General features: G+C 37.1%; 1 protein-coding gene across 3 annotated transcripts in view; it reads left to right on the top strand.

Moving 5' to 3' along the window:
• The window catches only part of Lis-1 (LisH and WD40 domain-containing Lis-1), a 214,378-nt gene that overhangs the window by 176,071 nt on the left and 22,658 nt on the right, over positions 1-15,649 (top strand). The window lies entirely within an intron of this gene.

Below are 15,649 nucleotides of genomic sequence, written 5' to 3' on the forward strand. Positions count from 1 at the left end.
CCTGCTCTTATAATTCTCCCAAAGTATTGTCCCGAAATTACCGTGGAGTTCACATCAGAATTCCATGAGATTGTTTCTCAGAATTCTCTTGAAATTCTTCTCAAAATTGCCTTGAGAGAATCTCTTAGAATTTCTTTGGATCTATTCTGAGAATTATATTCCTTTAGAATTCTTATCCAAATTCCCTTGTAACATTCTTCCGAATCATCCTGGAATCCCAAGTAACATAGTACGTTTTATGAAGTACTACAAGGCTACTATAAAATAACATTCATAGACTCTGGTCAAGAAAGCTTTGCCTTTATTACATCCACCAAAACCTCATTAAGAGTAGAATCTGTCTTGTTGGGGGTTGGAAAAGGTTTTGAAGGGTATATTTTCGAAGCACTTCATGATTGATTTGTTTCAAAATGGTTATTTGATAAAAGCATTGATAACCATTTGAAAATCATATTTTATCTATTTTGGCATCAATAAATATCAATATTGTGCCATTTGCCTTTCACTAGAAAAAGCATCAATCAAGATGAAAAGGAATTCATAAATATCATCCAATCTTGAGAAATTCATTGTAACAAAAAAAACTGATCGAAAATGAAACTCTACAAAATCCTCTGAAATTGCCTTATCATTAAAGTGAAATAGTTACCAAAATGATCAAAACTGTTCTCATATTGTGGCCAAGCTTTAGGTTGGCAGATTAAGTCAAATGTGAAATGTGCTTCGGAAGATCGAAACCACCTTCCAGAAACGTTGATTTTGCAAATAATTTATAATTTGAGGGAAAAAACAAATTATTTGATAATTAATCACTGCTTCCAACCGAGATAATTTGATGATTTTCGAAATCTCTATTACTGCTCATGTACGAATTGATGAGAATTAAGGAATTACAATACAAATATATCGTGAAATAACGAAGATTGTGAATCAAATTGAATAATAGCAATATGATTTTCCATAGGCCATTTATGAAAAAGCAGTTTCGTTTTCATGAAATCTCTAACAAATAAAACAATTTCCAGACTGAATTGCTTTTATCTGAAGCCATGAGGTTCCATCATTCTCGTCGAAAAGTTTCTCTCTCCCGGATGATGCGATGAAGTTCACGAGCGTTTGCTTGAAATTTTTGGAAGAGTTAATTCTTCGCTAATCGCTGCTGTGGTTTGGAAGGCAGTCAAGAATTCCTTAAGAATTACCTCTTGAACATCTGAACATTTTGTCCAAGCGATAATTTTTTTTTTAAATCTGACATCTTGACAATCACTTCACATTTTATATTTTAAATTTTTCGGTGTCTGAAATCTCGACAAGTAAACTGGCCTAGTCTCTAAATCTCGAAATTTTCTCATATAATCTTCAACAAATTTCTCAGTCCGAGATTCAAATGTTATTCCGTGGATCCCTTTGTTTTCTAAATAAATTTCCAAGTTTAATATATCATTCGGTTCAAAGACCCACTCGGCCTTTGAACATGGTAGCCACTTAAACATAAAAGCAAGAATAACTGGGAATTAACCGGAAATCGAAAACAACCGTGAAAAACTGGAAATTTGATTGGATCCTTATGATATTTTTTAACCTTAATCGAATTCTGTTAATAATAATTCATCGGAAATCTCTTAGACATGGCATTGATAATTTAGAAAAGTATTCTTCCCTAATTTCCCTGCATTTCACCTCAGAATTCCATGGAAATCACCTCTGAATTTCCTTGAAGTTCTTCTCAAAATGCCCTTGAGAGGATCTTTTGGAATTTTCTTGAAACTCTACATTGAGTTCCCTTGCAGATTGCTCGGAGTTTCCTGCCAAACCCTCCCAGAAACTTCTCAAAATTTTTTATGAATCCTCCGAGGAGCCTCGGTAAAGGTGCAACTACAAAGCAAGGCCATGCTGGAGGTGGCTGGGTTCAGAGCATAGAGTAGGATTATACTTGACACACAATTATACTAATACAAAAATAGTACAGGAATGGAAAGGTCCCAATTAATAGCTGTGGAAATACATCTAGAACAATACGTTGAGAGCAGGTAATGAGCCAATATGGGATAAGCAATAAGCTTGAAATGCGAGTTTTTTTTAAACTATATTAAGAATTAGATCCTTTTGAAACTATCTTCCATATTTTTGCAGCTCTTCGCGGAATTGCTCTTTGATTAATTGATTGATCAACATTTAAGAGATTTTCAGCCGTCGGTCGTCATTAATTTGGCCGTAGGGTTAATTCTCTTTGAATCATCCTCCAAAGTCCCTTAGAATCATACCTGAATTTCCTTCTGTTTTGCTTTAGAGCTCCATGGAATTCAAATCAAAATCCTCATCGTAGTCTCTAGCATAGGGTTCACCTTTAGTTTTGATTTATCCCTAAAATTCCTCCACAATTCTCAATGTGTTTTAATCCTAAAAAGTTCAAGCGTTTTTTTTTTAATCTGAGGTCTTTTAAAACTGTACTATTGAAGTCAAATATCTTGCATTGCTTTTTTTTTATTTGTTTTCCGTCGATCTTGTTTTCCGTGCTGAGCATCAATGCTACTGACGCCAAGGCAGTTTCCACACACCTGGACCCTACCGATCGACCCATCAACTCATGAACCGGGGACCAACAGCTTTACTTCCCCGAAGGAAGGCGTGATCAGAGATGATATGCCTCAGAACATCCCGGCGGCGCCGACTGGGATTGAACCTAGGCATCACCGGCGTGCTATCTTGCAATGCTAAAAATAAAACTGGTTTTACCTAAATATATTGAAAAAAAATCTCACATTACTTCAAACAATGTTAGTGCGATAAATCAAATATTATTTAATAGATTTCATTATTTTCAAAAATATTTTCTGGAACCCAATGGGTCTGAGTTTAATCCCAGCCGAGGTCGGTGGGATTTTTCTGATCACGTCTTCTTTCGGAGAAGTAAAGCCGTTGGTCCCAGCCCATGTGTGTTGTGAATGGGTGCGATATCCTTTGCAGCTGTGGAAGCTGCCTTCCTGCACAATGGATGGCAATCAATGTCCTCCGGTGATTGGCACTAGATTGCGGAATAGAGACCGATGTTAAATAAAGGAAAATAATAAATTAATTTCTATGCTCAATCCATTAATGTAGTCTAGTGCCCTTCAAATAGTGTATATATATCGTAAACAAATTTCACAATTCTGAAATTTTTAAAAATATGCAAAAATTTCTTTAAACTTCAAATAGTTATCTAAATTATACAACATATTGTTGCAATCTTGAAACGTAATATTTTTTTAAAATTCTAAAAAATATATTTTATTTCTCATTAGAGAAGAAAAGGATTTTTTCTTTGGTTTTTGCATTTAAAATAAAATGGCCTAGCTTGTTTGAGATTTCTAACCTTATTAAGCTGTTTATATGGAACCGGAAAAAAACATGCTGGGCACCCGTGATAAACCAGGAAAAACGGGAACTTAAGTTACTGAGAGTATTCTCATACTATATGCATTCATGAGTATGAGCATTGATGATCATATATTTCAGTAGTTGCTACTCCGTGATTAATCAGATTTAGCGAAATTTCCACAAAGAACCATATGAATGGGACTTGGGATTAGCAATCCATTCTCTGTGTGTAAAATCCGGTGAATCCTTATTTTTGAGGTCAATAAAGACACCGGCCACGTCCTTACGGTAATTGGGGATGGAAAGGATTGTTATTTTGGCAACCGTTGTTATTAGAGACCGAGTAAACCTCTGCATCGTTTTTTGTTAGTGGGAAAAGAGAATTAGATCTGGATTCACATTGGAAAGTGATGCGATCTTTTAAAGCCTGGTAAGCAAATGACGCGACCTTATCAACGACATCCCCGAAAGCAGTTAACAATGTCTTCCGAACCGGCCCAAGCGTACGTCACTTTGTTCTAAACATAAGTATTACTTTTCCGAATCGTTCCGCCGAGTTCTATCATTCAAGATTTTCTACAATAGATCAACTCTGTAATGTAACGAGGCATGGGTTCTAACCCATGATATTTTTTGCCCCGTAACGTGGGTTGATCACCTTTTCGTGGTACGTTACGGAATGTAAGATCTACCACCGATTCCTAGTCATGACTGCTTCAAACTAGGGGAACAGGATTTTTTAGTAATCAAAGGAACACATCTTAGTCCTCGTTACTTTTTATGCCTTGTTGATAGTGTTAAGACTCGGTTTTGTACTCAGAGGATGATCTTGAAACAAGTAAAAAATGAGTTAGTTAGTCTTCATGTATGTGATTCCCAAACTTCTATTCGTTGTTCCATAGTTTGAAGTGGTTAAGACTATCGGTGTCATTGCTTATTTTTGTTGCTAAGGAATCCTATTTTGACTGTCAAAGGGGCGCGCCTTTGGAGGGTGTTCCAACACTCCGAATGGTATAAATAGCGGGACCTTTCAATTAGAATCGATTCCTTGCGATGTGAAGGCAAGAATGACAACTGTATCAAAACCGAATATTTCATCATTTCTTAATAGTGATGGAGTAATACGACATGCACTAAACTAAGGACACTGGATATACTACAATAGATCAAATGTTCCGCACAGAGAAAAAAAAAAACCATGATCTAAATAAGCAAAAACGGTATGCTCTATAGACTTTACAAAAAGCTATTCAAATGAAGTGACGTCCCCGAAAGCAGTTAACAATGTTTTTCAAACTGAATCAAGCATACACCCTTTCCGAAATTCCAAACTCAACATACGCATCTAATCGCAACAACCGAACTGCACACGACGCGCGAAAATCAAGATCAGTGATAACAAATTTATAAGCATGTCTCTAAGAGATGAACTAGCCTATGGCTAAAAATCTCTTAATTAAAGAAAAAAAAATAAGCATGTCTCCCAACTGGAACAAACTCACCAAATCCAGCCATAATCAATGCCCAATGGGGGGTGGCTTCACACATTTTGAATTCAAACTGCACCACCTCTGCACTCACTTGGTTCAGAAATGGCTGCAAACGACTCGAATAAAGTTCCACGACGAAAAGATGCTACCACTTTTTTCACCTCCATTTTCGTGACTCATATGGCAAATAATTCCATGATAGATGTCCAATGATGCTGATTTATGAACTATGAATTGAAACCGCTCCACCATTGCATTTCTTGGGTTTAGAAATGCAGAAGCTGGAAATACGCTCCTCGAAATTTACCGATTCTAAGCTACATTAAATTCTATCTAATAACACAACATTTATCTCCAAAAGCTCTTATTACACATCAGCCTCTAATTGCCGTACAATAATTATGTTTAATTTTCTTCTAAAGCTCGATTCAAAGTAAATCTGGATGCACGGTTTAATAAACCACTGGTGGTTGGAACAAAAAACGTTTGACAGGGATTTGTTGATGTTTCATTGACGACGAAACTGGTGAAAAGTTTTTCTCGATTTATCGACGCATTCCGAAACTACGGATCATGGAACTTGAAAAAAGAAAATTAATTGTGCACAAATTCTAGAGAACCCTTCTTGGTCTGCCTCAAAAATAGCAAAAGTCTTAAAATTCCCAAAGTCAACGGTGAGTCTTGTAATCAAACGTTACAAGGATACTCTGAGTGTGGATAGAGCACAGTGCATCTATCATAAAAGTGGCACTAAGGACGAAGAGCTGATGAAAAAGTTGTCTCCATACGTGATTTGGCAAAGAAATACGATTCCAACTTTTCCACCGTGCGTAACATCCTTTCAAGAAAAGGATAGGTTTAAGTCTTTTTGTGCCAGTAAACATCCGAAACGCTCCCTGAAACAAAATTTAGTGGCCAAAAAGCGAGCACGATTACTATACGAACGAGTTTTGACGAAATTTGATGGCTGTATTTTAATTGATGAGGAAAAATATGTCAAAATGGATTATAAACAAATCCCCGGACGAAAATTTTACCGGGCAACTGGTCGTGGGGATGTCCCTTCCAGGTATAAATTTGTTTATTGCTGATAAGTTAGCTCGGAAACTAATGATTTGGCAAGGAATCTGCAGTTGTGGCCTTAAAACCAAGGTTTTCATCACATCTCACACAATGACGTCGAAGGTTTACATTAAAGAGTGTCTGAAAAAGCGTATTTTACCCTTCATTCGGCAATACAAGACCAACGTTATGTTTTGGCCGGATCTAGCCAGCTGCCACTACTGCAAAAAGGTACTAGAATGGTATGCTGCAAACAATGTTATTTTCGTCGCCAAAGAGATTAATCCTCCGAATTGCCCTGAGTACAGACCGATCGAAAAATATTGGACAATTGTCAAGCGAAAACTTCGAGGATGCGGTAAAGAAGTGACAAATGCGTTTAAAGTGGAATAAGTTCGCCGGTACAGTGTCACCAGCGACTGTGCAGATCATGATGGCATCGAACACAAGTAAAGTGCGACAGTTCGTTCGAAACGGTGAAATGTAATAACTTGTTACATATCGTTTGAAAGCTAAATAAATACCCTTTTGTTTGACGTTTTGATCAACCATGTATGTTGTTTAATTCTTGAGTTATGATCACTTGAATGCGTTCAAATTTACTTTGAATCGGGCTTTATCTCACTTCACTTTTATTTGCAACGATCTCAGTCCCACACGATAACCAAAACCGAAATATCCTCATACTATATTCATTCCGGTTGATTAAGGATTTCAAACAAGTCGTTGGGTGAGAAAATGAGGTTAGACGCGCAAAGGTTAAGCAGTAGTTTGACTGGAACAAATTAACTAAATTATAAAACATACCAGATTCCATACATCAATAATTCAGTGGACTGCGCTACCAATTTTAATATAATTCATTACTAATAAATCAACCCTTAATTATTTCCAAAGATCCTTCAAGATATGCACTGAGCAGAATAAAAACTAATTGAAAATCGTAATCGACAGTAGCAGTGGCCGTTAGATAAAAATTGATCCTAGTTCTCTGCACGTGCCACGGCTTCAATCACCGCACACCGTGTACCTTGAATTAGCAGTTTATATCTTTCGCGTTCGTTAGCCGTAACTTAGCATCAAGCCAAACACAGGAAATTAGTTCTGTTTGACTCATGGGGTGTCCCTACCGAAAGAAACTCATAACAACGACGACAGAGACGAAATTAGAATCCGTCACAGCTGAAGGATTGGGGCACTAACAAAACCGTTTAAAATAGGTAATTAAAACTAGTGACGTGGAAACTATCGTTTTAACCGAAGGAGACGGTCATCACGCAGAATTCATTTCGATTCAGTGAACTTTTAAAGGACACTCTGGTTGCATAATTTCGTTTCCGTTTCAAATCAAGATCAGGTCCTTGAGCGAGCTTCTGCATTCTACGAAAAAATGTCTACCAATACGAGAATGCATAGGCAGCCGGAAATCCCTTGCGGTTTTGTTTATGATGCACGGCTCACTTCGAACGGCCCTCAGCGAGGTGGTCCAATTGTCCGTCCTGAAGAAATCCACGCAAAACAACAGATGGACATTGTGTGGTGCACACGAGGAAATCGAAAGGTTGCGTAAAAAAGAAAGATAGGAGCAAAAGTGCAAAACGAAAGCATAAAATACCGAAACATGCTGACTACCTTTGTGCTCGGACGGGTGACCGGCCGGAGGAGGGGTCTCAGTTTATACTGATTCGCAGTCAATAAAAATCCACGCGATGTTAACGACCGCAAATTACAGCATCGATGATCGCCTTCGATTATCAGCAGCTCATGTAGAAGTGGGTATGGGTAGGCAAGTTTTGGGTATGAGTAATACGCAAAGCACATAGGACTTATAACCGGAGCGTGTTCTCTAGCGTATGACCTACAGAAGAAACCACGGGGAGGTACGGTTTCGCTCGGCTTTGGTGTGAATTGTAGACCACGTCACTCGGCCAAAGGGGTGCGATATAAAATATTAATTATCAACCTTTAGTGATCTCTCTGCTGCTGCGCTGGGAAGAGCGCTTGAGGCGAAGCAGTTCTGTTTTGAACAGGGTTCAACTTATCATTCTTGAGTGCCTATATTACTGTTTAGATATCCAATGAATGCTTCCAACCTTATATCGAAAATAATTCAACCCTGTTGATCCCATGCTCCGATCATATAACTGCCAATCAGTTCGAAATCGCTCTCGTAAATCAACGAAAAGCCCTCATAACAAAAGTAACAAAACAATAATATCGCTGCTACCTACTTGACTTCTAGTTCCGCCATACGATCTACCCCACGCGTCGAGTCATGCTGGAAAATGTTCCGTCTCTAGTTCAGTAGGGCCTCAGATGCCAGCGAGCCACCGCGAGATTCGATTGCAATCTCTCAAGTGCAGTCTGTCTTATCTCTGCCGACACTATCTATCCCCAGTACCAATTTGGAAGATCATTCGTGTGCCCGAAGCGTACGAACCTATGGCTAAGAACGGTTATATTGCAGCAAACGTTTACAGTAGCAGATCGTTGAACTACGTTTCCACGCTGACCTTGGATGGTTATGGAATCCACGGAACCGGTCGCAAGTGCGAGCGGCGCAGAGCCGAGTGAGTGCACGAGTGGGAATTTATTAGGACCACTTTGCCATTAAAACCTAACCTAGAGAGCTTGTGACTAGATCAATCGATAGAGTAGAACGACGACGAAGACGACGATGGTGCACTTGAGAGGGCATGCTAGTTCTGCGCTGACTATTAACCAGTTAGTAACTGGCAGAAAAATTTCGCAACTTTTTTGACGACGACGACGATGACGACGGTAGAGTATAAACGGTTAGCACTTTTCACGTTCTTTATTTTAGGATTTAGACGAGCGCGAACGTAGTATACTGCTGCTGAGGAAAACGGGTTTTTCACGAAGCCTGCGCACACCTGAGAGAGCCCGATCTTGTAAATGATGCTGAAAACATTGAAACTGAAAGTGGGCTGTAGTTGGAATTGGTTGCCAATCTAAAGGTCACCTCCCCCACTGCCCGCTCTTCCCGCTCTTCCCCCTGCCCCTGGGTCGGTTGGTAGTGGTGTGGCGTGAAAATTGCTTTAGTTTTTATTTCCTTCCAAGGCAAATATCGATTTGCCACCACCCGGTATGTAGGAAGGTGGAAAAAGCTAATAAGGTCAAGCACTTGCAGATAAAACGATACGATAATGCTTCGCTTGTTGGATGTAATTAAAATTGGAGAATTTGAACGGATAATTGAAATTAGTAGGTCGCAGCGTCCATTAGATGAAGCAACGTTTAGATTGCATCCGTGGAATTTTATGTGATCATCAGACATGAATTATTTATTATTGAATTTACTGATGGGGAAAACATCGATTGAAGCATTGACTAAGAGGTGGTAGTGAAGCAACATTGTATAGTTATAACCTTTCAATGTTAGAAACCCGTGAATTTCGATGACAAACCGGGAAAAAATGTACTTCGTCCTTTCTATGGAAAAAATAAGATCTATGTACCTTGACCAAATTTAAAGACAGGACTAGGGACTTTTTAGTGACGTGTTCACTTTTTTCAAGCAAGTCACTAAAGTCACTTTTTCTTGTAATCAGTCACTATTCTAAACTTTTTTTTAACGTGAATTTATTTCAAAATTGATAATTCTTCTTGCAGTGTGTAGGATAGGCCTACATTTAGGGATTTGTTTGAAAATCTATGAGTGTGAGATTAGAAAAAATCAGGATAATTCCATGATGTGCTGAAATAAAGTCGAGAACCCTTAAGATTAATTAATTATTAATTTATTTATTTGATAAGGCTCAACCGAATTAACTTTACAGAGCCGGGGATTCTTGTTCACTATACAATACATCTTAAAACTATAATCAAAAGGTACAGCACAATAAACACTTTATCTTCCGCTATCCAAAAAGCCTCCTCCTCCATCAGAACTGGAGCTGCTTCCAGTGGTTCCATTGTATGGCAGATTCGCCAACGGGGATCAGAGCGCTTCCATTGTAGCAATGGACGCAAAACGTGGTCAGAACTCACACATTCATAACGAAACGGTTGCTTTCCAAAGTCGACGACGCATCGACTGAAAGAGCTGCTGATGAAGAACAATGAGGAGGACCACACAATGGTTGCTGCCGAGTAAACAGGCGATCGCGTGACACACATTGAGAGTGGTCTGCTTCTGTCGACAGCCGAGTGAACACTGAGAACCCTTAAGAGAACCCTTAAGGGGGGAAATACAAGTAAGACGTCAAAAAATCGACGATTTTCGGAATTATTTATTGTTAATTTGTGATATCAGTAGTTTACATAGAGTAAAAATCTATTTCCTTTAAGATGCGCCAGGTTTCAAGTCATTTGGATGAGAACTTTTTGAGTTATCTTTCCCGCCAATTTAGAAAACACCGTTTCGAGAAAAACGCGTTTAAAGTTTTGGGTTGTGTAAAAACATGATTTCTGGAACTTACGGTTAATCGGCGATACCGGGGCCATAGATCACTCCTTCCTCGTGCTCGTAGCATTTAAAAAAAATTAAAGTAAAATATAAAAAATCGACAAAAAAAATTTTACTTGTATTTCCCCCTTTAAGATGATCCGAGAGATTCAGTACAGAGGCCTTCAGAAAATTTATGAAAACTTTAGAAATATTTTAAGGAACTTCACCGAAATCCAGAGAATTCCAGAGAAGTTTAAAGGTGTTCACGAGAATTGTATTTAGGGAAGCTCCGAGAACATCAAGACAGATCATAGAATTAAAGGACAGTTAAAAAAAATCAAGGAAATTGCAGAAACCTTAAAGAAGCTTCAAGAAAATTTCCGAAAACTTCGGTTTGTTCAGAGAAAATTTCTGGAACGCAATAACAATAATATGGACATCCGGAAAATGTGAGAGTATATCAAGGGTGTTATATCATAGAAATTTCAAGATCCAAAAAAAATTCCAAAAATTTTGCTAAGTTAATGTTCTCTTAGAGAACATCAACGAACTTCTTTTAGCAAGCACCGATATTTTCAAGAAATTCCAGAGAACTTCTAATAAATTTAGATATGTTTAGATTGTTTCGTTATATTCAGTGAACTTCCGAGTACTTTGAGGACGATCAGATAACATCACAAAAATCCCATTAACTTAAACATTAATTAACCGAAAAAAAAATTACATTTTGATTTTTCTAAAAATATTGAAAAAAAGTATCAAAAATCTAAAAAAATCACATTTTTTCTAATTTTTTAAAGAAAATTCACGTGCAAAAACATGTTTTATAAGTCATTATGGCATAAAGTTGGACTCAAAAAACCACAAAACATCAACTTTTTGGTTTTTCTGAGAGTCCAATTTTTTTTCATGATGGGATAGAAATTTTTTTTTTTGCATGTAATTTTTGACAAAAATCTAAAGAAGAAACTGATTTTCTTGGATTTTTGATAATTTTTCCCAATATTTTTAGAAAAATAAAAAGGTACCGAAAATATTTTTTTTATTTTTGGGCCGGTGAGCTTCCCCTTAAGGTAAGCATAGAAAACTTTAGGGCTGGACTATCCAGGGAAAATTAGTTATTTAAGGCATAGTTTCGTGAGCGTTTATAAATTTTATAAAACATAAGGAAAATTGTTGAACAATTCAAAATACTTAGATATTTAGGTAACTCTAGAGAGTTTTAAGGAAATTGAGACATATTTTGGGCAGTTTTAAATACATAAAAAAAAACTCTAGACTATTGAAGAAGCTGTAAGTTTCGAAAATCGACAAATCTTGAGAATTTCAGTGAAAATCATAGAACTATATTAATTGTTTCGTTGCGAGAGCTTAATCAAGTTCCTGAGATTTGAACTCGTGACTTTGGCGTGAGAGGTATGGATGCTAACAATTACGCTGGGGTCGCTCCCTGTTCAGAAAATTATTTAGGTTTTCACATAAGTCGGGTTTTCACGGAAGCTTAACATTTTTAAAACAGTTCAATTAAATTCATGTTAGTACAACAAGCTTCATCAGTACTGCAAACACTGAAGTTTCGAGAACTTCAAGAAAGATATTGATCTCGCTAAAATACTAAAAAAAACTTCAAGAAATAGCAGATATCCTGAGCGTAGTGAATTGTAATAACTTTAGAGAAGATTCATGATCGTTAAGAAAATTGTGGAAACTTTAGGAAGTCCGAGAAAGTTTAGAGAAGTTAAAAACAATGATGAGAAGTATTGCGAGCATCAGGCTAGTTTCTCACACTACAAAAAAAACTTCAAGACAGTTTCATTAACTTCATGAATATTTTGGGAACTTTCAAGCTGTTCTGAAGACCTCAGAATAGTTGATTGCATATTCAACCGAGATTTCTCATGCAAATTCACTTGGAGTTCTCCTCATCATTCGCTCGTATTCTCCCGAAACTCTTATGAAATTATTTTAGAAATTCACTTGGAACGCTTCTCTGAATTCTCTAAAAAATATCACAAGAATATAGTTAGAATGCTTATCGCAACTATCCTCCGAATCTTTTAATTTTCCTTGGAGAACCTCAGTAAGAAATACTATGGAAAGATTCTCAGAATTTTCATTGAATTCACTTCAGATTTCTTTTTTAATCACACTCCTTCCCTTGGAATTCTGCTCACATTGAAAGCCTTCAATTCATTTTCATTTCTCCTCACAAATTCCTTAGATTTTCTCCCCTTAATTTGTTTGGCAGTCTCTCCTGGAGTTATTTTCCGAATTTCTTTGAAGATCTCCTAGAGTTATTCTCAGACTTAACTGTAATCCTCCTTTTAACATCCCTGGGGGTGACCCTTAGTATTCAATAAAACATTACGAGGACTTATGCTCCGATTTCAAATGTGTGAATGAAAATAACTAGGAATATTGAATGTTTTTATTTATAATTCATTCTTTTCTTTGGAATATCCTTAGCAAAAAAATATTTTAAATTCCTTGAGACTTCCAGGTATTTTCAGGAGAAGCAAACTGAGAACTCCCAGTATTTCAGGTTTTTCCAGGCAGTAGACACTTGAAGGTTTGGTCATAAACTTTCTATTGAATTTTTCGCTTTCAAGGTTCCTATCGTACATCTTTAAGTGTTTATGAGAATAAGTGACCAATATTTCTTCAACATGGTCACTAAAATCACTATTTTTGACAGCATTGATCGCTACCAGCCCTGACAATCACTTTCAAGAGCTAATTGGAGAGTTTTAGAGATTTTAGAATGAATTCTAGAGATAACAACTAGGTAAAGACTGGAACGCGCAAAAATTAGTCGACAAAAAAATCGTTTCTTTCAGTCAAAATTCATATCAAAAAAATCTTCTTATTTTTCTTTTGGTAGTTTAATTCATATTTTTAAAGGAAAAACTACAAGGGACAGCCCTATGGGGTTGTACGCAATGGTGATGTAAGACTACGTGGTCTTATATAATAAATGTTATTTGTTAACTGCAGTTGGAGCTTGGGTTTTGTGAAGGAATAGGGATTTGAGCGGGGTTCTCTCTGTTTATACTCTTTAGTATGGCTAGGATTGCCCTGAAAAGAACCTTTTGATGTGAATTTTAGTTGGGACATGTTCAGAAATTTAACTCTTTGGAAAATCTTGGTGGCCTTGAAAAGGGCCGATGGCAGTACAGGTAGCTGGATCAGCAAATCGAACCGGACAATCCCATATCTTTCGGTTCAATGATTGGGCACTCGCAAGAGTCCCGGCCCGTCTGCTGCTGAACAGGGGTTAAACTGATGTCTGCGACAGGTTGGAAGGCCGTAGAAAATAAGTGACCAGCTAAAGCTTGTCAACAACATTGACATGTTTCGTCTAGAAACGATTCTCTGATGACTGTGTTGAGAAAGCAACATAGGCATTACGTAATGGGTGGATTTGTTAGCTATTTCGACGCTTTTGGACAATGCTTGACATTTACAACTTTTTCAATAGTTTCTTGTTGAAAATCAACAGTCGGAAATTCTGATCGAATGGTGATAAAATTATTGAAATTGTTCCAGGGGCAACTGAGCTATTAACGTTCAAAATCTTTCATAATTTCGTTACATGTTCCATTTTCGGTTTTCACAAAGTGTAGGGGAAACGCTGCTATAGTTGCGGTACGTTAGAAGCGTTAGGTTCCTATTGTTGTGTATGTAGACTCAATACACAACAATAGGAACCTAACGCTTCTAACGTACCGCAACTATAGGAGCGTTTACCCTACCCCTATATAGAAATCACAGACGTAGTCCTACGTCAAAATGTTCGTTTATTCTTTTGGTTTGCCAAATCCGGACTGCCATGTCTTCCACTTAACCCCTTCCATTAAATTTTGCACAGTGGTCTCATCGACCTTATTCGCCGCCGAACGCCAGTTAGATTTAAACTGATGCTCGTTTTCCATGGATTTATTAGTTTTTTTTTTAGATTCCGTTTGACCAAGGTCCAATACCGTTCGATAGGGCGGAGTTCTGCTTTTTAGACCACACGTGCATATGGCCTACCAGACGGGATATTTTTCGGGAACTTCGATAGATTGATGGCTTTTAAATTTTCAGCCACCTTGCCTCTTCCTGATGCGGTATAAAACTCCTGTCCCGGAAGCTGCTTGAAATCCGCCTTCACATAAGTTTCGTGTGAGAACGTCGGATTCTCTTGCTGCGCGAGCAAAAATTTGACACGCTGCTCCTCTTGCTTGGACGTCATTTTGAAAACTGTAGAGCAAACGGTGAAAACTCATCATATCAACCATTGTATATACACTCAACTTCCAAATGCTGGTTTTTTGTTATGCATTTTAACAGCAATACACCAATTTGAAGTTGACCAATTTTTGCGCGTTCCAGACTTTATGTCAGATAAAAATTCCAAAGGGGTTTTTGGAAGAACTCTTAGAGTGTTTTGACTAGAACGTGAAGTCAGTTCAAAGAAGAACTTTTAGGTGGTTCTATGGGAAATTCCATGAGTATTATATAGAGGATTACAGGTCCATTTCTAATGAACATTCTGAGAAGAGTGTTATGATAACTCCGAAGAAATTCCGAGGGGTATTGAATTCTGAGATAAGAAAGATAATTTCAAGTGAATTATACAGAAAGTTCGAAGGTAAATCCGTTAAAAATCGGGTTTAAGAATTGTTAGGGCATAATTCCAAAGGAATTCTGAGAAAGGAAATTAAAAATGGTCGTGTTCGGTAATTTTTTACCGAAATCTCAATAGTTGAACGTTTGGTAAAACTTTGACTTTAATTTTAAAGACTATTTTAACGAAAGCCAGCAAACTGTGAAAATCAGGGAAAACCGAAAATTTGAAAAGTAACTGGGAAAAATAAATAAACTCTACAGAGCGGTTTTCTATTTTTTACTAAATAAATTTCATCAGTTTCCCATCTTATTTTTTAGAATTTAATCACTCGGCAATATTTCAAATTTATTGTTCGTCCTATTCCAATTTCCGATGTAAAGTGCATGAGGTTTCAAAAGTTGCGTAAAAAATATTTGAAACGCAACTAAACTTTTCCGGAGTTTTATTTTTGATTTCAATTCGACATCAAAATAACCATGCAATTTTGTTTAAAAAATGTATGATAGGAATTTCAGAATTAACTTGGGCGTCTGCTCTGAATTATCATGGAATTCTTCATAAATTAACCTGAAAACTAGATGCCGTAAAACGGGGTAATTTTGATAGTTTTTTTTTTTTTTAAGTTTATTCTAAATATTTTTTTAGAAAAATCACTATTTTCAAATATCATTTTATTTAAACAAGTACTGAGGATCCTAGATTCAATTCGCTATT

Source organism: Ochlerotatus camptorhynchus, unplaced genomic scaffold (assembly GCF_037179485.1).
Source record: "Ochlerotatus camptorhynchus isolate MF236.1 unplaced genomic scaffold, CSIRO-AGI_Acam_v1.1 ptg000192l, whole genome shotgun sequence".
Taxonomy (NCBI): Eukaryota; Metazoa; Arthropoda; class Insecta; order Diptera; family Culicidae; genus Ochlerotatus; species Ochlerotatus camptorhynchus.